Source organism: Anopheles coluzzii, chromosome 2, assembly GCF_943734685.1.
Source record: "Anopheles coluzzii chromosome 2, AcolN3, whole genome shotgun sequence".
Lineage (NCBI taxonomy): Eukaryota > Metazoa > Arthropoda > Insecta > Diptera > Culicidae > Anopheles > Anopheles coluzzii.
Window position 1 is genome coordinate 119,924,576 of NC_064670.1, and position 24,965 is coordinate 119,949,540.

Below are 24,965 nucleotides of genomic sequence, written 5' to 3' on the forward strand. Positions count from 1 at the left end.
GGTTTAACAACGCACGGAACAAATCGGCTAGCGACAGTTAGCGATTAGTCGAGTGTCAACTCGCGGTTCGCGGGAAGGAGGCGCCCAGTACGCCACGGTTAAAACATTCCTCCGACGTTTTATGGCTGCCGTTGTTTATCGTACCGCCAGGGGAGTTGGTTCTCGTTTGTTCGATGATGAAATAGTAGAACAATTCGGTTATAATTCACGATTAAGATTTAGTTAGTTATCTTGTTTTATTTATTTTAATTTGGTTAGTAATGGAAAGGCTTCACACATTAAGAATGCTAAGAAAGGCAAAGAATGATAAATACTGTACCAACTTACTCACTTCTGAAAATTCTACGACAAAAATCAACAGGAAAGCTGTACAAAACCGGCGGATAAAGCAGCTCCGTGAGTGTCGCTCTTGGTAAGCGCGCACACCCACGGGCAAGACGAAGTGTACGAAACGACCTTCCCCTCCTTGCCTGGGGGGTCGGTTGCGCGTATCACTGGTGTTATTATTCACACACTTTTCCTTGTATCTTTCCACTTACACTGGACACGATTTTTCTCCTTTTCAAAACGCCCGTTTTTTGCCGTTACACTTTACCCAATCACCTTCACGCCGTTGCACTCATCCACAAGCGCACCTTTCGGGAACGGGAACGAGACAGAAAGAAATAATAAAAAAAGAAGCAAATAAAGATGCATTTTGCACCGCATTCACCGCATTACAGCATCCTTTTCCGCGTAGCTGTACGTGTGTGTGTGTGCGTGTTAGTGTGTGTGTATGTGAGTCTGTTGCTGTCACTGGCACGCAGCAATGAAGCACCAACTTATCATTCGTTTGGCTCGCGTAGGATCTTTTCACACTTTGCCTTTTCAATTTAGGTGTGCAGCTTGGCTGCGGTCACTTGAAAAACAATTTACAGATCCTTTTCAACTGTGGCGTTGAAACCATTTAAATTAAATGGTTTTAAATTTAAACACTATGGCTTTGGTGCATGCGTTTTGGTGCAGTTTGCACCATGTATGAGGCTGTGAGCGATGCTAATGTTGCACGGACACAAACGAACTTATAAACACCATTCGGCACACTTATCCAGAAGTTATGGGGATTATTAGTGAGAAAATTAGAAAGCTAATCGTTTTTATTTTTTCATTATAAAAGATCACAAAAAGAAAAGGAAAACGAAGCAAAGCAACAGAACCACACGTACAGATCGCGAAGGAACGGGCCCGAAGGCCTGCCGTCGTTCGACTGACGGGCCCCACACTTAGCTGTCCGGGCGCGGGCAAAACGTACGGACGTTTTTGCGCAAGTGGCATGCGCAACCAGCACAACCAACCATGCGTGTTTGTGTGTGTGTGTGTGTGTGTGTCGGGGGTTTGTTGACCATGGCAGCGGTAACTGGCCCTTTTGGTAGCCGAAAACACACATCGCTGCTTAAGAATCCAATCGCAAATAAATATCTTTCTATCTTTGTCGACCGTTTGTCGACCACACGGACTCACTGTCTACGCTAAAGAGACAGAAAAAGACAGCGTGCGAGAAAGAAAGAGGGAGCGAAAATACTCGGTACACTTAAGGAGAGACACGAAATGGGTAGAATCAAAAGAAAAATACCTCCCAGAGCGAGGGTAAAAGCAAGAGCAAAGCGCAAACGAGGCAAAACTAAAGCAATATCCATCGCACGACACGGCAGCACGATCGTGGTTGCCTAATTTCAGCGTGGCGAACTCGCAACGTGGCCGTACGCACATTTTTTCGCCGTTCTATTGAACATTGAACCGAGCGCGCGAACAGAGCTGAGGCAGAGCTGAGCCGCACATGCTTAGAATGAAATTTGCTTTCAGTGAACCTGCCGCACTGTGTGTGTGTGTGTGCGTTGGCGAGTGGTCGCACCCGATGGGAGATGGGTTTTATTTTTGGGCATCATTGACAACGGTTTAGTGTGATTAACTTTTTTTCTGCAATTTCTTACAGGCATTAGAATTTAAAGAATAAATGAATTCCACAGTAAAGCCAGTCAAAAGTACTTGCTTTTTAGTCAATGAGACTAAAAAACCCCAATGATCTACCTGAAAGGCACACGTCAATCATTTTAATACGCATTTTGTTAGCTACGGGTACCACTTTTCGGGGGAAAAAACAGATCAACTAGCAGAAAAGGACACACCGGCAGAACGAAAGGCAAACGAGAAAAACGTGCTCATTTTGGCGTTCGAGGCTAGATTCATTGTCATCAGCATCAGCAGCAGCATCCTATCTCATCATCGGCGCAATGGCATTGAATATATATATACGTAAAGTCAGCGGGTATTACTCACACGAATGTCACAAAATCTCAACCCGTCCCGTCGTCCCTTTCAAACCTCAAGCCTGCTTTCTGTCGCCCCTCAACAACAAAAAAACGCCTCAATTTGTGGGGAGCACTACCGAGGGAACCACCTTTCCTTTTCTGCTCCCTATCCACCCTGTCTTTTTTTCGGCATGAAACCCATTGACACGGTTCAGGTCCCGTCAGACGGGCGACACGACAGTATGTGTGTAACATCATCTCGCTCTTCTCGGTTTCGCGCTTAAGCACCTTCTTTTGCCGGTCGGTCGGTCGGTCGGTCGGTGCGACGAGCCGGCGTTCGGGGCTGGCACAGAGTGATGTAATGTTGCCACGGTTGTTTGACGACTGCCCGGCGACGAGATGGATGGGCGGGATGACAAACGAGGTTCCGAGGTGAAAGAACCGCCACCACCGTCTTAGTTTGGGAGTTTTGGGGATGCGTATGGGATGCGCAAAGCAAGAATGTTTAATTTTATTATGAATCTTTTAATCGCACCAAAGAAGCTGCCGTTTTTTGTTTGGTGGAATTAGGTTACAAAAATAATGAATTACATTTTGTGTAAAGACGTTTAATTGTAATGGAGAAGCAAGCAAAATTGACAGTAAGAGTTTGTTGCTTGAATTGTTATTGGTTTTGATGTCATGCTTTTAATTAATAATTATAATTGCTCTCACTAGATAACTTTCTAGAATTAATTATGCGAAGAGGTTTATGAAAATGGTTGATTTTCACACTTTCACAAACATGAGGAATTTGTTCATAGGATTTATTATTACTTGAAATAATGTTTGGCTTAATCGTTTTGCTGTACGTGATATTACCATTAATTTTTTTTTATAAAATGGAAACGTTTGCACAATTGTTTGTTAATTGTTTTTACAATTTTTTTATAATTCGTTCAAAATTATCCGATCTCATTTAAGACAATTTCACAAAAGGCCAAATCGAACAAACCAAAAAATAATCCAGACTGATTGTTTACACTTTCAATCTCATTTTTCCTTCTTTCACTAACCATCAACTTAGCTGGAGATGATTTTTAATCTAAAATAGCTATTATGCGATCATATTCCACCCTTAGTTCAGCATCCGCTAGACCAACAAAGGCAGACGCAATAAAAAAAACCTTTCATTAACTAAATTCTTCACACCTTCCTATCTACTCGCAAGCCTGATTGAACGTGACACTAGAAAAGATTGCATCCAGAAGCAGCTGAGCCGCTGGCTAAAAATAACATTTCAATCAGATACATTCCGCTGCTTTTTACCTCGACACCGCTAAACCAAACATTGAACTTGGCGGCGCACACACACACACACACACACCGGATATAGCGTGAGCGCCGATACACCTTTGCTAAGCTGAGCTCTTTCCAACCATTTCCTACACGCGGTTTCTATTCACTTGCATACCTTGCCTCCCAATGGCTCCTTATCGGGGAGAGGGGGGGGGGGGGAGGGTAGGGGGGGGGGAGATAAGAGATTTGGCCACCAGCCACCTAGCCCGTTGTTTATTAGCGAAATTTTTAAACGAAACCCAAGCGAACACGTTGATTGCGAATGACGCCCGTAACGCCCGCGTTTAATTTTGATAAATTGATTTCAAACCTCACATCGACCGGCCTCTGGGTGGATGGGTGGGTGTTGTTATTTTCTTAGTACTACCGCTCCTTCCCGCTCGCTGCCAGCCCTCGGTACCTGGCCCGACGCACTAGCGGGAAGTGCAAGACGCGAAGGTACGATGTATAAAGTGCGACAAAGAAGCTACCGTTTTTTTTTTTTATTCGCCGGAAAATATTTTTACTGACCCCAACGGGATGTTCCTCCGAATGTGTGTGTGTGTGTGTGTGTGTGTGTGTGTGTGTGTGTGTGTGTGTGTGTGTGTGTGTATGTTAGTGTGGGTGTCGAATCTGTTGCTTTTTGGGAAATGTGATTCGAACGAAATCCGACAACCTTGAAACGGAACGGCTTACGATGGTGTGCTGCTCCTTCTGCTCGTCTGCTTACCATCGGATCGTGCTCACTCTCTCTCTCTCTCTCTCTCTCTCTTGCCGGGATGCAATGAAGCGAAGCTATGTGTGTGTGCTTTTTTCTGTTGTTGCTTCTCTTCCTATCATCTTAATCGTTCCGCCATTGAAATTGTATGCTACCGAAGCGAGCGTAAACCGAGTGGAAAGTGGAGGAAACATAACAGCAGGGATCATGTCACCTTTCCGCAACAAACACACACACACACACACATACACGAAGCCTTTCCCTTCCTTTCCGGCCGAATATCCATCGATCGGTGTATGCTGGTCATCCGTAACGAAGCATTCTGTTTCGGATGATTTGTGTGCGCATCGGGCAGCTGGGTGGAAGGTGGAAGGATACAAAGCAAGCACACAAACATACACACACACACACACAGTGGCAAGCAAATGTTGACACACCATTAGCAGGATTGACCTAGCCAGCCTAGCGCAGGCGGGCAGAACGGTTTTCCGATCCTTTTTCCTTTTTTTCTGTGTTTTTTTATGGTTCCTCAACAGCAAACGCGACGATTTGCTGCTACCCACGAAATTAAACGTTACTACAGATTGGCTTACGGATGGAAGCGAATTACATGGATATAAATTGTTGCAAGCAAACGAAACGATTGGCGGGAGGTGAAAGATGTGGAGAGAGAGAGAGAGAGAGAGAGAGAGAGAGAGAGAGAGAGAGAGAGAGAGAGAGAGCGCGGGAGAGGGAGAGCAACGTTTGCTTAAAAATATTCAATCTTGTCACCGTCGCTTGGGCATGTGGTTTTTCTTCCTTTTTTTGTGCTCGGAATGATGAAAATACGTAGGAAAATAGTATTTTGCTTGTTGTTGCTGTTGGTGCCAGCCGAAACGTTTTTCTACAAACAAACGAGAATTTGCTGTGTAAATTGAAATTGAATGTAGGGCAGGGGCCGATGTATGGAGCTGGTGGGATTTGGAGTTGGATTAATGTTAGTGTATTTCATGCAAAAAAGTATGCTTTATTAATTCAAATTTATGATTTATGATATCAAAGTTATTATTGTAAATATTACACAAACTCTAAATAAACTGTAAATGACTTCAATACAATTTCAGAGTAAATATAACTTTAAAATAGTTGTCACTTAAAATTAGGATTGAAATACACTCAAAATAGTGAGTATGATTTGTCACAGAGCCATGACACTGATATCGTTCCAAAATATGATTTAATTCATTATTCATTCATGTCATTTAATTAAAAATGTTGCACTCAAGACCTCATTATGTCCTAAGTAAAAGCCTAACAGATTTGATTTTATATCATAGCATATTAATCGTGTTACCCTCATTTTGACAATCCAATTAATAAATCATCATGTGAAGAGGATAATGTTTCGAATAAAATTGTCGCTACATTCCAAAAGCGAAACGCCAATTGTTTGTCTAGGCGGGCGACACATCATCTGCCCAAACCAAACAAACTGCTCAATCTTTCTCACGCATCTTCTCACCATTCATCTCACAGCCCAGCATCATCGCGAGCAAGCGCTCTCACCAATCATCGCCAATCCCCCCCCCCCCCCCCCCCATTCCTTCCCGAGAGCTGCTAATCATTGTGACGCGTGAGTCACTCATCGCACTCAGCACGGCACCCCTCGGCGAGAACGCATGCGTTCCGAACGATTCCACTCCCTCCCCTTTGCCACCCAGCAACAACGGCGACGGAATGACACAAAAAAAACAGTGGAGACGGATGGGCGCGTACTGTTTCGTTTCGCGGTCGGTGCAACACTTGGTTATAGCCACCTGATGTACCCACGGACAGTGCCTGACCACTCTCGGGACCACCAAACCTCGACCGTTTGGCAAGAGGAGCAGAGCAGAGAGTAAAAGGGAACGAGGGGGGGGGGGGGGCAAAAACGGTAACTCTTTACAAGACCTTGAATGAGCAATCTGTTGAGGCTACCCTTGCCACCGATGATACTGCTGCTGATAATGATGATGCTAACGATGATGATGATGAGTACAGTTTGTGTGCGTTGTTCGAGCGTATCCGTTATGGCCCACCGAGATACACGCATAGGGGTTTTGGGTAATTTGAACACCCCTCCCATCATCCCCCATCATCATCGTCATCATCGGCACAGGGTCACACGATCGGGGCCACAGCTGGCATCGAGAGGGTTAATTAGTTGGATGCTTCTCCGTTGCTGTGCCGATATGGAATCACCGTACCGTCGTCAGAAAAACGGCAGCTCGTTGGGCGTAAACCGTAGTACCGGTTGGTCGGTTAGTTGACAAACAACCAGGAACAGTCGCACGTCCTTCACATTGTGCAGAATGTGGATGTGTTTGGCTGCAAAATCAATATAGCAGGACGTGCTGAGTTGGGTCTGGAAGTCTGTCTTATGCACTCATTACTGGCCCACTGGCGGGGGATGAAGGCACTGGTTTCTCTGGCATTGGCAGGGCAGAAAGCTAGCTCCAATCATTGCACAACGCACACTGCCGATGCACTGTGTGCTGATTCCCGTGATTGTGTGTGTATGTGTGTTTATTCGACATTGCACAACAATCTGGAACGTCTAATGGTGAGCTATTTGCTCGAAAATGGTCCATTACCGGGGCCAAAACGAGGAATGATTAGTGGCCGTAATTAGTGTTTGATGGTAGCTTGTTGCTCAGGTTGATGGAATGCGTCTTCAAGTGCGGATGGCATGCTGTGCTGTAAAGGGTGGCGTGTATCAAGAGGTAACCATTTGCGACCGGGTATGCTTCAATCAAATAAATAGTGGCAACTAGCAACAACTGCTTGATAAGGTTTATTTGGAGAAATTGTTCAATGGAAGAACAAAATTTCGTCTGAAGTTTCGATGCATTCTACAATGTAAGCATCAACATCATCATCAGCAGCATTATCAGTTAATAAGAAACATATATCTTATCCATACTATGTATAATGAAGTTCAATATTACATGGTGTAGTAAAAAGCTTAGTTCATTAGCGGAATGTGTACTTCAAAACTTAAATTAAAAGATTGAAGGATACGTCAAAGCAAATCTCATTGCTGTAACATAACAATTATTCAAATGATACATGCTCGTACAAAACTATTGTCTAGTGTTTTCTTGTAAATTTAAAACTCATGATGATTAAATGATTCATCAAATCATGACGGTATTGTTTAAACCTTAAAAATAAAAACAATTAATGCATCTTTAACAAGACAATATACAATTTGTTGCACTTCAATTAAACATCCACAGGTTTTTGGTGTTCTGCTTTTTTTTTGTAGTGCCATCAAATCCTCTCCCAAGACGAACTGCACCCTAGAGGACCAAAAACATAAACGCCACCTCTCCTTGGCTCGCTGCCAAACGAGTTCATTTTCACTCTCACTTTTTCTCACGCGACTCACGTGTGGCGCTTGCAGCAGTTTGGTGGCCCGGCAGGATGCTGGACGTTAGTGAGTGCCATGTGCCAGCCTGAGATGATGAGCACCGCCACAGCTCACCCCAACTCACCATCCCAATCATCGCTCATCATTACCATCATCATCGTCATCACCGTCATCACCGTCAACGGTTATCAGGCGTTGCTTGCTTGCTGCCTGCTTGCTCTCCCACTGTGCGAAATCTCTTGCTGAGAGCGCTTTGGGCAGCGCTTTGGAGAGCGACTGAGCTGTGGCCGAGGTTCGAACGCTTCCGGCGGGTTCGATACGCTGCTCGTGCGTCAGTTTGTCAGCTCAGGTCGGTGCATTCGGTCGGGTTTTTTTTTCGGTCATCGGAGCGTCGCATCGAATAACGAGAGAAGTGGTAAGCTTTTTTTCCTTCCTCTACGCAGTGAACGTTTTTGCAACGATTTGCAATTTTGTCCTGGACGAAAGGGCATAGTGCTGCTGACTGTGGTGTAGTTTTGTAAAATAATATGTAACGAATGTTGTAGCTATGTGACTGTCAACGAAAGATGTGAAACATGAATGTGTCGATAGTGGTTGATAGAGCCGGTAAACAACAAGCAAAATGGCACTCTGCTGTAGAAGTGTTCGTGAAGCAAGGTTTTTGTACAATCAAACATTGGAAAACACCATCCCTAAAATCAGAGCCTGAGCGTGAGCGTCACCATAATTGTTTACGTTTCAACAGCAAGTAAATCCATCTAGCACACGTGTGGCGCCTTGAGAGGAGCAACCGGTTACAACAGTGCTTTCTCCTTCCTGTGAAGCGGGGATGTATCCTTTTCACGGCACTGCTTCAAATTTCAAGGAGGTATAAACACACACCGACACACACACACACACACGCACACACTCATCTGTCATCTGACGTTTTGCGCGATTGTGCTTAGTGAGCAATTGGCAAACCATCGCTTATCAACACCGTACCATTGCGCTAGTGAAAATCCGTCACCCAAAAACCAACGAAAAGTGATTAAGCTAATGCGGAGCGTAGGCTTCCGAGCCCAATAAACGGATGGAACAAGTGTGTGGTGTGTGAGGGGTTGCCAAGCGTGGGTCCAAAAAACAAATAAAAAAAGGTTCGCGTTGATTCGTTTTTTTTTTGTTTTTTCGTTTGTGTGTTGCTCTCCCACCTGCTCACGTCGTTTGAAAAAGCACAACCTCAGAAGAAGCAGCACCAAACATCAAAGCTCAGGGAAACGCTTAGAATGGGCACAGGGCACTGGCACGAGACCTTTTCTTCTCGCGCACCGGTTGGCGGACGACCTCGGCGGGCCACTTTAAACTGGGCTGGCTTTTGATCATCTGTCTGGGACTGGGGGAGGGGTAAACACACAACACACGGGCAGCACTCGAATAAATAGCCGCCGGCGCGAAAAGCGTGAAAAAAGCTCTCGTGCATGGTGGTGGTAGTGTTGTTGTTTTTAACCCAAGCTGCCGTCGCCTGTCCAGCGTTTCTGCAAATTGCTGTCTAGAGAGTTCCCTTCCCCGCCACGAGGAGTAAGGGAAAGGGCTTCAAAAGCAAACATGGTCCAAACAAAACTAAAAAAAAATAATCGAAAAGCACCGGAACTAGTGATGCGGGATCGGCAAAACAAAAAAGCGGTCACCCTTGAAGAAGTGAACAAGTAAAAGTAAAAGTAAAAAAAAACAGGAATAGAAAAATAAATAACACTCGACACGGTGACCAAATGTATGTGTGTGTGTGTGTGTGTTTACACACGGACAGGAAAACGTGTCACCAGTCCGTGCGCCGGCCGCTTCCTTCGAGTGATCCTTCCTATCGGGTGACATTTGCCGGTGGTTGTTTTTGTTTCAGGCTGCTGCCTTTCCTTCCCCATTTCCGGTTTGTGAATCTCGTGTGTGTGAATCACGCGTTTGTGTGCGTGTGTGTGTCGCCATCTCTGTGTCTCCAGCTTGGCCGGATCAGTTACCAACGGCTCTCCTTTAGCCAAAGATTCGCACAAAGATCTCCCTATCGTTTTCCGGACACGGGGTAGCGCGTGACGTTTGTGCTGTCTTGCTGTGGTCGGCCATAAAGGGGACGGTGGCAAGTTCTATGGCACTTCCGGGGTCCTGGTTAAGAAAACTGCGTGCACGTGTGTGTGTGTGTTTTTTTTTATATTACTTCCTTTCCCTTTTCTTCAGTGTGTAGTTTCTTATCGTTATTTTCTTCAATTTCGCTTTATTCTCACACCAAGCTGAGTTAGTTTTTCTGCCACACCAGCCACCAGTGGCAGCATAAAACACTGAAGTCAAAGTGTCGCGAGTGTTGTTGCTGTTTGTGTGATTGTGTGTGTGTGTGTGTGTGTGCGTGAGAGAAAGTTTGTGACGTGATACAGTGGTGTCCGGAGGGGTGTTGGTTCGGTGGGCGATAGTAGCCGGCGGTACGACACTTCGTGCTCGACGTGCTAACGACGATAATATACGATTGTAAGCTCCCGGTGACAGGACCGTACCACACGGTCAGCAGTTTTCTTGGCCGGGTGTTTTCCGCACGCCGGGCAACAGGCACGTACACCATCCCGACTGCCGGCAACGACCAGCAAACGGAAACGGAAAGCGAAGAAAAACTTTCCAGGCAGCAAGCGGAACCCAGCGTACAAGGCACGGCTTGTTCCGCGCTAGTCTTTGGCTGGTTTTGTCGAACACGCCGGGATAGACGCCGCCGATTCCTTCAAGGTAAGCCAGTTTCATTACGCGCCACAATTTCTGCTTCACATTCCAAGGCTGACTCAGTGAGAAAAAAAAACAGCAAATATAAAAAAAAACTCCCCCGAGACACAGGCCCTGTCGGACCCTTCTCGTATTGCTGCTCGGGGGTTCTGGTGCAGTTTCAAACCACACGCTGTCATTGCAGCCCAACCCCATCCCATCGACGTACGCGCAAAGTTTACGAAGGCGAGCAATTAAACCGCAGCGGGATGCATTTCCCCTGGCGTACGGCGTGTGGCGCACGAGTGCAACTGTACGCGATTGGTGTGGCGAACGTGACACTTTCGATCGATCGATCCAATTCGCCGGAGACTGCCGATTGATATATGATCTGTGTCATCTGTGTCGCTGGGAGCGGGCTTGGCTGGGGACGAAACGGTCGCCGATGCCGGGATTGCCGTGTAGTTTATTCACGTCACATCCGTTCACATCTGTTGATTGATGAGCGCTTTGCCATTTCCGTTGCGTTCCTCTGGGTGGGCGCGTGTCGGTTCTTGTTATTGGGAAAGAGGTGTAATTAAGCATGCGGCCGATTCCGATCTGCCTGACCTTTTGTTGCGCTATGTGCTGTGGTTGGCGCATAATGTCAAGGCTTCATTATCAGGGCGAGCGGGTCGAACAAAACGAGCCCCCGTCAATGGTTCTTTGTGCCATGATGGAGTTTAATGGTTTGTGTTTGATGTGAAAAGGTTCAATTGGTTGTTTTGATTCGTCCATAGTGCACAGATGCCGTCAAATAACACGACCTTTCGATGGCGCACATCACCGATGTCATTCACGAGTTTTTTTTGTCATGATAAGATGAACATTGCTTGATTTATTCCGTTTTTTCTTTCTTTATATACTAGCCTAATCAATTATTCTTTTTATTAGTTTCTTATGATGCAGTAACTGTTTTATTCTTCAAACAAGAAGTTACGTTCAATAAATGTTACGTTTACTTACAGTAAGATATACTTTGTCCAGTAAGGATATGTATTACCGAATTTAATCCAAAATGGTCATATGATTAAGAACTTAGTTTGTTAGAAAGCGTGTTTTACCAACAACATATTTAAAGATATCTATCTATATTATTCGAATAATCTACAGACACAATGGAATTTTTCAATATTTTTGAAATATTCACAGTTTCTTCGGAATAACATAGAATTGGAACGTTAACAAAAGAAATGTTTCGATTCTTTATAGATTGCCAAGAATTGGTCTTGAGGTATAACTTTATAAAAACTAAGGGTTATGTGTATGAACTCATAGCTTACTTTTTAATTTGAATATTTGAGCCAGGGAAATAATTTATAAAAATAATTACTACTGGTGGGCTTGGCTTTCAGTGTCTTATTGATCCCCCCATAGCAGGATAGTCAGTCCTACGTATGGCGGCACGGTCCATTTGGGGCTTGAACCCTTGGCGGGTATGTTGTTAAGTCGTTCGAGTTGACGACTATACTATGAGACCGGCTACAAAATTGAATGCTAATAAACATAAATATAAACAATTTATTTTAAAAATAAAATGCTCTCGTTGGATACATATGGCCATTTGATGCTGTAAATATCACAAGGCGTGCAAACTTCATTAATAAGGTGTGTAAAGCTCATGAATACCTTTCTGTATCACACCATATTATGTGCCTTTAGTATCTTCCTTTAGTATCTTGGTCATTCAACATTCTTCGCTTGGCAATTTAACAATCTGGCAAATCTTGTACAATTCCTATTTTAAGCTTTTTTTTCGAACATCTCGTAAAGTTTAAATTGAAACAAAGACTTTCCCTGACGATTCGAAGCTTCTGTTTGGAATTTAGTAGCCCGGACTGCTCAAGAAACCTGTCAGCTGCTTCCGAAAGAGGCCTGACATGTGTCGACATTCTAGCCACCCATTCTAGCGAACGTTGCTACAATCGCTCACCCTCAATCGTGGCGCTGTCGGTTGCAAGTGACACACACATACACACACATACGTATGTCCGCTACCGGGCATGCTGGGCACTAGCCGGAACTTGTTGACATTCCGAAATTTACGGAATTCCTTCCCCAGTGCAAATACACATTCCTAATCAACTCGTTCACCATGGCTACCGTTCTAGCTACTACTTCAATTCCACAGAGAAAGTACTTCTTCTTCTTCTTGTTCTTCTTCAGAAGTGGCACAGCAACTGACTCAAAAAAAAGGACGTTACATTCCGCAGGCAGCTTTTCACTCGAAGCTTTAATTGTAGCATTCATTTCACTGTGGCAGACCGACAGGCAGGCTCGTTGTCGGACTTATCTGCTCACCAGCACGGCCCCGATCGTACCAACAGAGCCGGGACCTGTTTTATATTCCCTTCTGCCCCTTCGCCGGTCATACCAACCGTCACCGTCCACCCCTCCGTCATCTTACAATAAAACACAATGGGCAATCGTAAATCGTCAAACAAAACGCCGACCCGTAGGGAAAAACGTGGTCGGCCGAGCGGAAAATGAGAATATTTCAGCCGTTTGCCGTTGAGCCGATCTCTTATCGCACGGAAAGCTGGGGCTTATCGTACATGCCGGCCCGAGGCAGCCCTGGCGCCTGGCGCCCGTGGCGGTACCATGGCGGTCGGGGAGGGGGGTCTGTACACGATTGACCGCACATCGATTAATCCGGCCCCGTGTGTACTGTGGCCTGAAATGGGTCGTTGGGTAGTGTTGGTTTTTTGTTGCTTTTCCCGGCCTCATTTTACGATCTATGGTTGGCGATCTGCATATCATTACAGCTGAGTGTGGGCTACGATGAGGCAATTGTAAGTGAGCCAAACTTCAAAGTTGACGTTGCGAATGTTTCAGCTGATGTTTTTTTTTCTCTCTCTCTCTCTCTCTCTCTCTCTCTCTCTCTCTCTCAGACAAGATCAAACCCCCGAGAGAAAGAGAGACGGAGAGCGACACAAAAAAGGGACTGAAGAGGAAACAATTTTTCAACCAAGCGCTCACACGAGCTTATTGTGAGGGCTTCCTGACAAGTGTCAAGTGCACTCAGCCTCGGCGAAAGCAGGTCGAAATGTTTTGCAAAACAGTTGAGCGGCATGTGTGTGTGTGTATATATGTGTGTGTGTGTGTGTGTGTGTGTGTGTGTGTGTGTGTGTGTGTGTGTGTGTGTGTGTGTGTGTGTGTGTGTGTGTGTGTGTGTGTGTGTGTGTGTGTGTGTGTGTGTGTGTGTGTGTGTGTGTGTGTGTGTGTGTGTGTGTGTGTGTGTGTGTGTGTGTGTGTGTGTGTGTGTGTGTGTGTGTGTGTGTCTGTGAAGCTTAGACTGCCTTAGACATCAAACCTACCGCTCTGGAGTGCTCTGGACTGCTTGAATTGTTCACCGTTCACTTCATTCCATCATTACCGAGCAAGGGATAAGTCAGAGCGAGGGCATGCCGCAACCGGCAAGCAAAACAAAACCAAAGAAAAAACCCCAAAAAGAGAACATCCTTCCACTTTGGTGAGTCTCCAAACGGGTCGGTCTGTGTGCCCGGTGGCCTGCTTCAACACCGACATTTCAACAATTGTTGAAGATAAAATCCTTCCAGTTTGTGTCACCGATCCTGGCAGCGCTGGCCGTAAGCTCCGCCATCGTTTCAAAATGGTAACAGACCACCTTCCGGCACGGGATGGCACCTTCTCTTCTAGTTTATTTTTCCTCCTTTGCTCGTCACATCACTGACGACGCTTGGCTTGTAAGTTCTTTTAACCTTCGCGCCGACAGCCAATTTCCTTCCGGTTCCCCCGCGGAGGTACCGCGCACGTGCTGCCCATGTCTGGCCGTGGAATATTTTATCCCACCAGCTGGCAGCTCAACACTTCCCCACTTGCCTGGCAGGGTCAGCTAACGAGGGCAGCGGGACGGCGGCGTTCTGCATGGTTTGGACTTTCTTTTCGACGCTCGCTTTTGACTTGATTTCCCGATGACTTCCGGACTTAGCACGGCTCAGCGCGAATCCAGCGATGCTCGAAAAGATCAGAAGATGCTGTGGCTGAGCAGCGATGGTACAGCTGCCACTTGGAGGGTTGCGCACGTCGGTTGATGTTGGAATATTTCGGATCCTTTCCACTTCCGCCCCGAGGGGGCGAGAACGCAGTACCGTTTGTGGGAGTATTGTTTCGCGTAAGGCTAGCGCCACAATCGTGTGCCATTGTTTAAGCCCCGTTTGCTGAGACAATGCCGAGTGGTTAAGCTGCAGCGCGTGTAACCTGCTCGTGGAAAGGCGTGTTGTTTTGCACTGTTTTAGTGTTTGATGTTCTCGTGGCTTTGATTTTTTTTTGTACTGAAAATTCTCGTTTCCTGTGACGACTTTTACCTGCACACCGGCGGAAGTAATTGTCAGAGCGCAAACATTCTCAAGCTTACCACAACGTTTAGCAGCGATAAATAGAAATTTCTCAATGGTAGAATACTTACTTTTTTTGCTTTTAAATATCATTACAATATATGATTTTTCGAAGGTTTCAAACTCAATTTAAAATTTACTAAAGTGGGCTTGTGCTACATATTTATTGCGTCATCATGAACCAAAACAGTTTTTGGCAATTTTTTGCTGTTTTTTTTATTTAATCAAATTTAAAAATCAAAAACTGGTTGGAGCATTTCATGCTGAAAGGCAAAATGAAGCAGTGGGAGATTTTGGGGTTTTTTTCGTTTACAAAATTATGGAGACGCATGATGTTTTTCGTAAAAAAAATTGTTACATGGAGGCGCCAGGTCATTCACAGTGAAACAGGATAAAACGATTTATTTATATCACCGATTTGTTTTGTCAGCACTGTCAAACAGATAAATAAGGGTAATGCTTTGCAAACGTATTAAAAATATTAAATTTACTTTTCAATGACTTGTATTGCAAATGAGGTATCAGTTTTTGATGAGTTTAATGAGTATCAATAAACGTTTGTGATAGTCCGTACCGCCGTAGAGCCGTACCGGTGAACTCATTCGTCGAAAAACATTCGTCGCTCATGAGTGGACAGAGTTATAACAGGACCTACCTGTAATAAAATCAGACGGTTTTCTATTTTTTTATCTGGAAAGGAAGGAAATGAGTGAAAATGAGCGCCGCGGCGAACATTCCGAGGAACGAATGAGTTCACCGATACGGCTGAATATTACTTTAACAGTTTATTATATGTAGTAAATTAACGATGGTGATGACTGCAACTTTTTGAATTGAAATTCTATTTTTTGCATATTGTAAGCGATCAAATTCGTTTTCAAAATTGCTTACAAACAACATTGCAACTGCAATCTAGAAATGTATGGCTGTCTGTCGTTAACACGGACCGATATTGGAAAGGCAATAAAATGTAGCATTTTATGCTTGCAACGCTCATCCACAAAAGGTGTTTCAATTAAGCCGTCCGCTAATGCTCCCCTTTAAAATGGGACGCTTGGTTCGTCTCCTTTAAGGAATGCCTTTCAACTTTCGCCGCAGCTTCCATTTACGCGCGCCGGGCACTCACCGGGCGGCACGACACGGGCAACCATTAGTGGATGCACATTTGCTTACCACTTCCCAATACCATCAGTACGTGTGTGTGTAGGTGTAGTGTGTGCGCGCGTGTTGTGTCGCTCTGCCCTGCACGTCTTTTGTGTTCGCGGCAGCGCAGCATTTCTTCGGGCACAGCGATGAATATTTAACATGCTGAAGCTCTGGTCTGGTGCAAGCATGTGCCCGGAAATCTCCTCCCAAAAACCCATGAGGAACGGCCCGCACGCCAGCGAAAATGCTTTACACTTGAGCATCCAATCAGTCGTGCGTCGGCGTCTCTTGGCGGAACTGGTGGATGCGTGGGTTATGGTAAATAATTAAATCGAGGCGCTATCGGGCTAACATCTGGCGTGTGTGTGTGCTGCACCGGTAATTGTGTTTTGTCGTCTTAAAGGGCACAGTTGGCGCGAGCATTGCGCGACAATATGGCATGTTTCTAAGCGACACGCCTAACCAAACTGTCCAATGTCATTGGAGAGGCACTTTTTACGCTCTCAAATGGATTATTTTTGTAGTAAATTTAATTGTCATAAAATATGGCATGATCATACCAATCCGTACCAGTCACGTTTCACTAACGATCACAAATCAAACGGCTTATGGATAATCCTAAATCATGCAACCGCTGTTTGAACTCTGTTGCGCATTATCGAACCAGTGCCAATCTGATTTAATTAGGGACAACATCTAGCATAATGAAAATTTACAATCCCAAACCCAATCTCCATTGCACAGGTGGGCAATAATTTTCCCACAGCGCTAATGCAACGGCATACCGCAGCACATTCGTTAGGACGCTTTGCCCACTCGCACCCCACGTGCAATAAAAATAAAATAAAACCCACCCTCAACCATTGGACGCGTAAAGCGTACCCTACACCAGCCTCATCAAACACATTATTCACTAAACAACGGTAAGCTCATTAACGTGCATTCCAGGGCCGTGTTTGAGTGGTCCGTTAGCGTTGCGATTAAATTGAATTATGTAATGGCACTGTACGGCCGTACACGGCTGGCAGACTGCACTGCAACCCACAACCTAATCGCACACACACACCAGTGGAGCACACCGAGGATTTGCGAATACGCAATGGCATAACGCCAGCCCAAAACACAATGCACTACGTACCACAATCACGCCATTATGCAGTCAGTCGTGCGCGTACCGTCCGCGTTCCCCTGCCCCCTTTCGATCGCACTGAATGACTGATTTTCGGATCTTCAAACCATGATTTGGCAGCTGTGATTGAATCAGAATCGCAGACCCTCCCCCGCCGAAAACAATTGCGCCTTTCACATTGATTAGGAGCTCTACTGGTGCCCGGTGCTGGTTCCGGGGCCCGACCCGACTATCCCCGAGATGCTATCGGCTTTGATGGTCTGCGAATTGTACATTTATTTTGCTCCCTCACCCCAACCGCTTCCCCTAGCCAGCGAGGCCAACAAGATTCATGGAATTTGGTTCAGTTGGCATTTCGAATTCGGTCCGCTTTCTTTTTCCCACCGCTTCATAACAACTATACCACCAGTTGAATAATCGATCGGTGGCGTGGACGCTGCGGACGGCACAGAGACTGGTGGATTGGGCAGCAATTTGTTTGCGATGCTACCTTGCCAATCCAAGCGCGCTTACTGCGACGAGGTTCTAGTTTCCGTGTTCGATTCACCATTGTCTTGACGGTACAGCTTTCGTTTGCCGCCTCGTTTATGCGGTGTCCAGCGAGCTGGAAAGAATCTCTTTTCTAGCTCTCCACACACACACACACACACACACACACGCACACACACACATACAGACACCCACACCCTAGTCCCGCGCGACGTCCTCTAATCTGGCATACGGTCAATTTATTCTAAGCCGATCAACATATTGAGATTGATAGGATCGTTCCGGTTCCGTTCGCTTCGGCCAGGACGCTCAGGGAGACAACTCTCCGTAAAGCGTCCGAGTGTATATTTCCATGTGCTTCTGTATGTGTGTGTGTGTGTGTATACCTTCCCAGAATGTATGTGTGACGGGCAGTAAATGGAAGGTTCTGTTCGGTTTCTGCTCGATTTACCTTTGCTGCCGCTGCTATTGCTGCACCGTTTGTGGCTGATGGCTGATCTTCTCCGTTGGATTTGGAGAATGGCCGGTGCCACTGTTGGCGTTCTCTTTCTGTTTGCCGGGCCCGATTTTATTCGATTGTGTTTGTGTGTGCTTTTTATTGATCGAAAGCCATTTCGTGCGAACTGATACGCAACACGCGGCAAATGGTTTCCTTTTTTTTTTTTGGCGGTTACAGCACTCACTGAAGATGCTCTTAAAATGTTTGGTCTTTCTTATGCTTTTAAACATTTTTATTCACTTGTTTTCACTTCTAATCAGTTGAAGGTAAACTTTAATAAGAATGAAAAATATGGAAAAAATAGAAACGCTATTTTTGCATTCTGTCATTTAAAGGGTTAACGATTCATACAGGAATGTTTGTTTAATCTATTATTTTGGTTTATTTTATGTGTATTTTTAGAAGCACATGATAAATACTGATTACAATTTGTTTAAGTAAATAATGTAGAAATACTTACACTTTATACTATATGCGTCGTTGAATTTCAAACCTATAATAAATTATGAAGAATTTATTAATTGTAGCTCAAAAGAGAAGCTAATAATAAATGTGCAAACAAATACGGCAAGCAAAAACGATTCAAAAAGGAACAAAGCTACCACACCATGTCAATCTATTTTCCGTCAACATTCAGATTAGTTGAAAAGGCAACCAACCGCATCGAGCACCAGTTTTCAGTCCGTGCCCGCCCATCATCGTTGGCTATTTTTCTTTTACAAAGTTTATCCCAATACACACTCCACCGAACCCCGTTCCGAAATCGATCATCCATAATCGACAAAGCACCAACCAACCGCCTGGCCCCGCGCGCGGCTGTGGTGAAAGAATAACGACACACACTTACTGTTGTTGATGGGTGGCAATCCAACTCGCAAGCTCCCGCTGTCTGCTGTTGCTGTGATCAGTTTGGAATGTAAAGCCCGCTGGTTTTCGATGGTACGTGTGGGTGTGCCTTCCTGCCGGCCTGCCGAGCAACGGCACGCAGGAGCGAGCATTTGTGCCCGGCGACTCAAACAAGCCCCGGAAACCCCGTGGATTTGTCAACTATCAAGCATCTCCCTGTCGCCTTCCCCGAACCGAGGAGTGGCTTTCGGTGCGGCTGCGTCGGTAGCCCCCAGGCCATATCGTGTATTTTGCTCACGTGAATGATACATGACGTGAATCAGCAAACGGAAATGAGCGGCGTTTTTCGGGCGTCGCTTACTTTTTCTCTACTATTTTTGGGTTTCGTGGTGGGCGGGAATTGGAGTGAACCAGCTTGAATGGAGTGGATTTTATTGCCGCTGCGGAGAGATATAAATGTTTGTGAGTGAGAAGCGTACACTTGACGTATGGAAGGAGCGTTAGTGAATGTGTTGGGCTCGAAACTGGCCAAATCAAAGTGGCTGTAAAACGTTCTTGCATCGTTTTAATAGCTTCCACAGCTCTACGACTTCGAAGCCGATGGGGCAACTTTGTGTTTCCTTCACCCTTTAACCTAATTTGAATGTATTAATTTGCTTCACGATCTAAATACACATCGACACACTTCACACAGCACACTCGCGGCAGCTGATGTCAATCAAGTGTCGGGACAGCAAACACAGATCGCAGTAAACAGCTGCTCAGCCTGATCTGGCACATCGATGCGGCTGCCGTTTGGAACCTTGGAGGCCTTTGATCACACACCCTGCACATGAAAGGGAGCGTGCAAAATAATCGCTACATAGTGGATTAATTTTACCATCCTAGTCTAGTCTTCACACACACACACACACACATAAACAAACTCATAGAGACACTTTCGAATTTGGTAACGGCTGTGTTTTCGGATGTTTGCGAACTGTTTGCTGCTCTTCACTTACCGCTGCCGCTGCTTCAATCTGTTTGAAACTTTCAAAGTGACCACAAACCGGGTACGCATTGTTTAGCTTCATTGTTAAGTGTGTGTGTGTGTGGATGTATCAACAAAAGCAGATGATGTGGTTCGAGTGCAATTTGCAAGCGAGCATTAATTATGCAGTCAAGCCCGGATGGCCCTAATGGCTCTTCGTTGCGTTGTTGCCGAGATGGGTTGGTGAGCACGAGCCCGAGAGCCGTGTTTATGCAACACGAAGGTTTTGCCGTGTTTGCAATCAATTGTGGATGTTATTAAGAGTACTTAACAGTAGGCGTTTTTATTGTTCAGCATCAGCTAATGAATTTTCCGTTATTTCGGGCAGGATTTTCGGAAGGATGAGAGTTTTGAAACAGAAGCACTTTCAAATGGATTGTTTTATGGGTTTAGCGCCGCCGGTAGAGTACTTTTATTGTTGGCACAACTATTAGGAGTTTAAAGCATCAGGCATATGTAGCAATTTGGAACGCATACAGAGAGTCGAGTGGGATGAAGTTGGAGAGTTTTAATTAACATCACTTACATCCATGTTTTCACTATCCTGAGTATGCCGTCTGACCACTTGAGGTGAAAACAACAGCATAGTAAAGCATGTCGGTTTGATTCATACCAGCACTGAGTGATTCACATACACGTAAAACATACAAAAAACTATCTGCATATGACTTTGGAGCGGGTATTGAATTGAACATGAGGCGTAGTTTGGAACGGCTAGCTAATTGGATTCATTTCGACGATTCAAATCAGTCGCATTTCGATGGACTTTTCAAACTGTAAGTCGTAGGCTGAAATTTCAGCCTGTCAGCTGTTTGCATTGTATTGTATTGTTGTATTGTTTATTGTATTAAGTGATTGGCCAAACAAGCGGCCTTATCACTGAATTAAAACTAAAACTTAAATAACTAGCGCAGTGTACAATGACAAAACGGATCAACAAAATCTAGTAGGTAGGTGCCAGTCAAATGAAATGTAACGCTGATTAAATTTACGGGCCATCGCAGTCATTGGGTCGTTCTCGCTGTATGCACGTCTTGTAAGGTCAGTTCTTATTAGTCTGTAGTTACGGAACACTCTAGGAGGGACATTTATGTTGACTCTAGCCAGTAGTTCTGGCGAATCTATCTCACCGACAATAAGTTTGGACAAAAACGTACATTGGGCATTATCACGTCTCCTAGCAAGTGTGTCCAGACCAAACAACAAACAACGAGTATGATACGATGGACGAGGGGTTACATTACGCCACGGAGTGAAGTGTAGGACAATACGAGTAACTCTCTTTTGGACAGCTTCTATTCTATTGGACCAAACACTAGAGAATGGACACCAAACTGTAGAACTAAACTCGAGGATGGAACGAACATAGGACTTATACAGAGTTAACAGGCAGTGTGGGTCATTGAGTTCTCTCGAATGTCGACGAATAAATCCTAGCATTTTGTTAGCTTTGTCTAAAATATCACAGTAATGTTGTCGGAAATCTAGTTTGCGATCCAGGGTGACTCCTAAATCCCTGACCGTATTGCACCGCGGTAGTTGTGTCCCTGATATGCTATAGATATACCTAATCGGACTAGCTATTCTAAAGAAAGACATTGACGTACACTTATCAACAGAAATTAGCAGGTCGTTATTGATACACCAGTCAGAGAAAACATCAATCGATCTTTGCAGAGAAAGAGAGTCGGAAGTGTTACGTACGATACGAAACAGCCTAACATCATCCGCATAAAGCAGACAATCTGCTTCCGTAATGGCCAGTGTGATGTCGTTAATAAAAAGCGAGAACAGCAGTGGTCCCAAGTTGCTGCCCTGAGGGACGCCAGATGAACTCTCGAAAACGTTAGAGGAGACACCATCGATTTGTACGTAGTAGCTACGTTCAGAGATATAGGACCTGAACCAATTCACCAGCGGAGTAGAGAGACCGATCCGGGCGAGCTTAGCCAACAGCAAGCGATGGTTCACACGATCAAACGCAGCCTTAAGATCAGTGTATACTGCATCCATCTGAGCTCCGGAAGTAAAGGCTGCATGGCAGTTGGAGACGAATTCCACCAGGTTTGTGGTAACACTGCGTCGAGGAAAGAAACCATGCTGGCGTGTAGAAATATAAGAACGACAGTGATACATTAGCGAGTTTTGTATGACGATCTCAAACACCTTGGCACAAGAAGGCAAGGTGGTTATACCGCGGTAGTTCTCAGCAGAGTTTTTATCCCCTTTTTTGTACACCGGAAACATCACAGAGGATTTCCAGGCCGTGGGTACAGTACTTTGTGCAAAAGAGAGTTGGTAGATTTGAGACAGAGGCTCTGCTAAAAATTCGCGGCATTTGGCAAGGATTGCCGTAGGAATACCATCGGGTCCAGGGTTGTATGAGGTTTTGACCTGCTGCAGAGCACGTAGTACAGTATCTACCGAGATAATAATATCGCGTACGTCAATGTCAACAACATCACGGGGCACATTATTTAAAGCTGCTTCTAATGATAAGCTTGCATCATCCGTAGTAAAGCAGTCCTTGAAACGATCAGCAAATAAGTTGCACATGCCTTCCTTACTGCTTGTGGAGACGTTGTTATATGTGAGAACATCGGGGAGCGAGCTGTTACCGCGTTTTGATTCAACATACCTCCAGAATCGTGTTGGGTGTCTGATGAGCGAGAATTTCACTCGAATGAGATAACGAGTATGAAGTTGTCTGTTATAGCTTCTATATACATTATGGGCAGCAATGAACCTTAATTTGGAGTGTTGTGTACCATTTGTACTGTAAAAGCGAAAGCATGACGCTTTGTTTTGCTTTAGACGGCGTAAACGTGCATCAGACCATGGTGGACTGCGACGCGGTGGCATTAGAGGACAGCAATCAGATATAAGCGCCAGTAGTGTTGTGTTAAATAGTTCCAATGCTGAGTTAACATCCGGATTACCTTCCAGGAAAGACCAGTCAGTAGATTGAAGCAGTTCAGCTAGACGGATAAAGTTAGTTCGCCTGTAGTTACGTGTGCCGGACTCACGGTTTGGTGCGGTAGAACGCCAGGAACGAGCTGTATTGCCAGCACCAGTTAAGTGTAGTTCAACAGGAGGATGATGAACATCAACGGCAACCATAGGGAAGGGTGACACCACCGGTGGGGCACAATAATGTAGGATCTCGTCAGAGACAATTATGAGATCGAGAATGTTATCCGATGCATTAGGTATAAAGTTGATCTGAGAAAGCCCATTACTATAGATGCAGTCAAGCAAAGAGCGGCAGTTGTCCGTAATTCGTGAATTCTCATAATTGATTCGCAGTGCAGGAACGTTAGAATCATCGGTGTTCCAGGAAAGATTGGGGAAGTTAAAGTCCCCGAATAGGAGAAACGTATCGGTGGTTGCACAAGCAATATTATCTATGGTGGAGCAGATAGTTTGCATGGTAGTAGTGTTGTTTACTAAATCTGGAGGAATGTACACTACACCCGTGATAAAAGTACGTTTATTACCATAAACTCTTACCCAGAGTTTCTCAACGGTATCCTGTGTAGGACAAAGTATTGTACGTAGGTGTGAAGCAACGGCAATAAGAACCCCGCCACCGGTTGATTTTTTACTATTTTTGGTGCTGCGGTCTGTTCTATACACTGTATAATTATCCGGGAACAATTCCGAGGAATCAATCGTTGAATCCAACCATGTTTCAGTCAGGATAATAACGTCATAGTGGGTTGTAGAAACATAGTCAAATACTTGATTGCATTTAGATTTCAATCCTCTAACGTTTTGGTACAGGAACAATAATTCGTCAGTATTATTACGGCAGGCGACCCCTGTAGGATTGACATGATAGCCGTGCGATTGTGTGAGTGTAGTGTCCGTTCTTTGGCGATGGTTTGTTTTGGTTTCACGATCATTAAGTTGCGTGCGCCTTTCGTCAAGCACTGCCTCAGTGGAAAAAATGTTGTTTGTTGTAGGAAAAACAATCGTCTGGTAAGTGCAATTATTATTTACTAACGTTGTTTCAGCGCCGGTGTTCTTCGTTTCTTGAGACGTGTCAGGATGATTTGTGTGGTTGTAAGTGTGCGCGATGTGCGTGGACTGAATACCGGTGAATATTAGTGGGTTTGCGGTGTTGGTGATGTGCGTGGAGTGTGTGCCGATAAAATTGTGTGATCCAGCAGTGGCGGTGAGCGAATATTTAGCACCGTAGGCAAAGTTGTAGGGGTGGAGAGACCCATTGGCGGTTGTATACGAAAATTTGCACTCGGCTGTTGAGTTCGGTAGTCAATAAATTCACGTACTGATAGGCCAAGAGGCCAGGTGTCAGGGGAAAGAGCCTTGTCACGTAGTGATAAAGGCACTAACACTTTAAACGACAGGAATGAGAGTGTAGCCGTATTTGTACCCTGGCGAATAAGACAGTATGCTGTAGCATCGTCAATGGATAAAGCTTGTTTGACCATTTGTACAATTTGGTCACTGGTTGTATCGGGAGAGAGCCGGGAAATATACAACGCGCATTTTTGCACCGCGGAATGAGCGGGAACTATTTTGATAGGAAAAGCTGCTATATCCTTTTTTGTGCCAGTTATCACAGGTGGTGCATGAGTTTTGCGTTGAACATCGTCAATTCGCTTCGTATTGTTGTTTTGGCTATTTCTTTGATTGCTCGTAGCACCGAATGTAAACAATGCGTGATTGTCCTTAATGACATCGGAAAACAAACGTTTGGATGGATTTATGCGACGAATTTTTGCGGGAGGGTGACTGCTACGTGGAGTTTTTAGGTCAAGTTGGCTCATCCGTGCAAACCCAGTTTTAATTTCGTTAGTCAATGGCTCCATAACGGTCTTGATGCTTTCGGCTACTGTCGTTATTGCCGCCTGGAATCCAGATTGCATGGCTGCGTCTTTTACGAACTTGGTGCGCGGATTCATGAAGACGTTGTTGCAGCCAATACAGCACCAGTGTAATTGTTTATATTCCGAAATGCGCAGGAACAGATCAGCGGG

General features: G+C 45.1%; 2 protein-coding genes across 5 annotated transcripts in view; one reads left to right on the plus strand and one right to left on the minus strand.

Annotated features, from left to right (window-relative positions):
* LOC120948499 (RING finger protein nhl-1) overlaps nucleotides 1–1,312 on the minus strand; it is a 48,812-nt gene extending 47,500 nt beyond the window's left edge. Inside the window, exons 1-2 of one of the 3 annotated variants that reach the window (XM_040364895.2) lie at nucleotides 1,206–1,312; nucleotides 332–635 (exon numbers count right to left, since the gene is read on the minus strand). The gene's annotated coding sequence lies outside the window, so the exon portion shown is untranslated. Of the gene's footprint in view, nucleotides 1–331; nucleotides 636–1,061; nucleotides 1,134–1,161 lie in introns of those variants that run through there. The other 2 variants (XM_040364896.2, XM_040364897.2) reach the window with 2 other exon arrangements.
* Nucleotides 1,313–7,990: 6,678 nt separating this feature from the next.
* LOC120949115 (5-hydroxytryptamine receptor-like) overlaps nucleotides 7,991–24,965 on the plus strand; it is a 93,025-nt gene continuing 76,050 nt past the window's right edge. Inside the window, exons 1-2 of one of the 2 annotated variants that reach the window (XM_040366140.2) lie at nucleotides 7,991–8,129; nucleotides 9,920–10,453. The gene's annotated coding sequence lies outside the window, so the exon portion shown is untranslated. The remainder of the gene's footprint in view (nucleotides 8,130–9,919; nucleotides 10,454–24,965) is intronic. The other variant, XM_040366138.2, reaches the window with a different exon arrangement.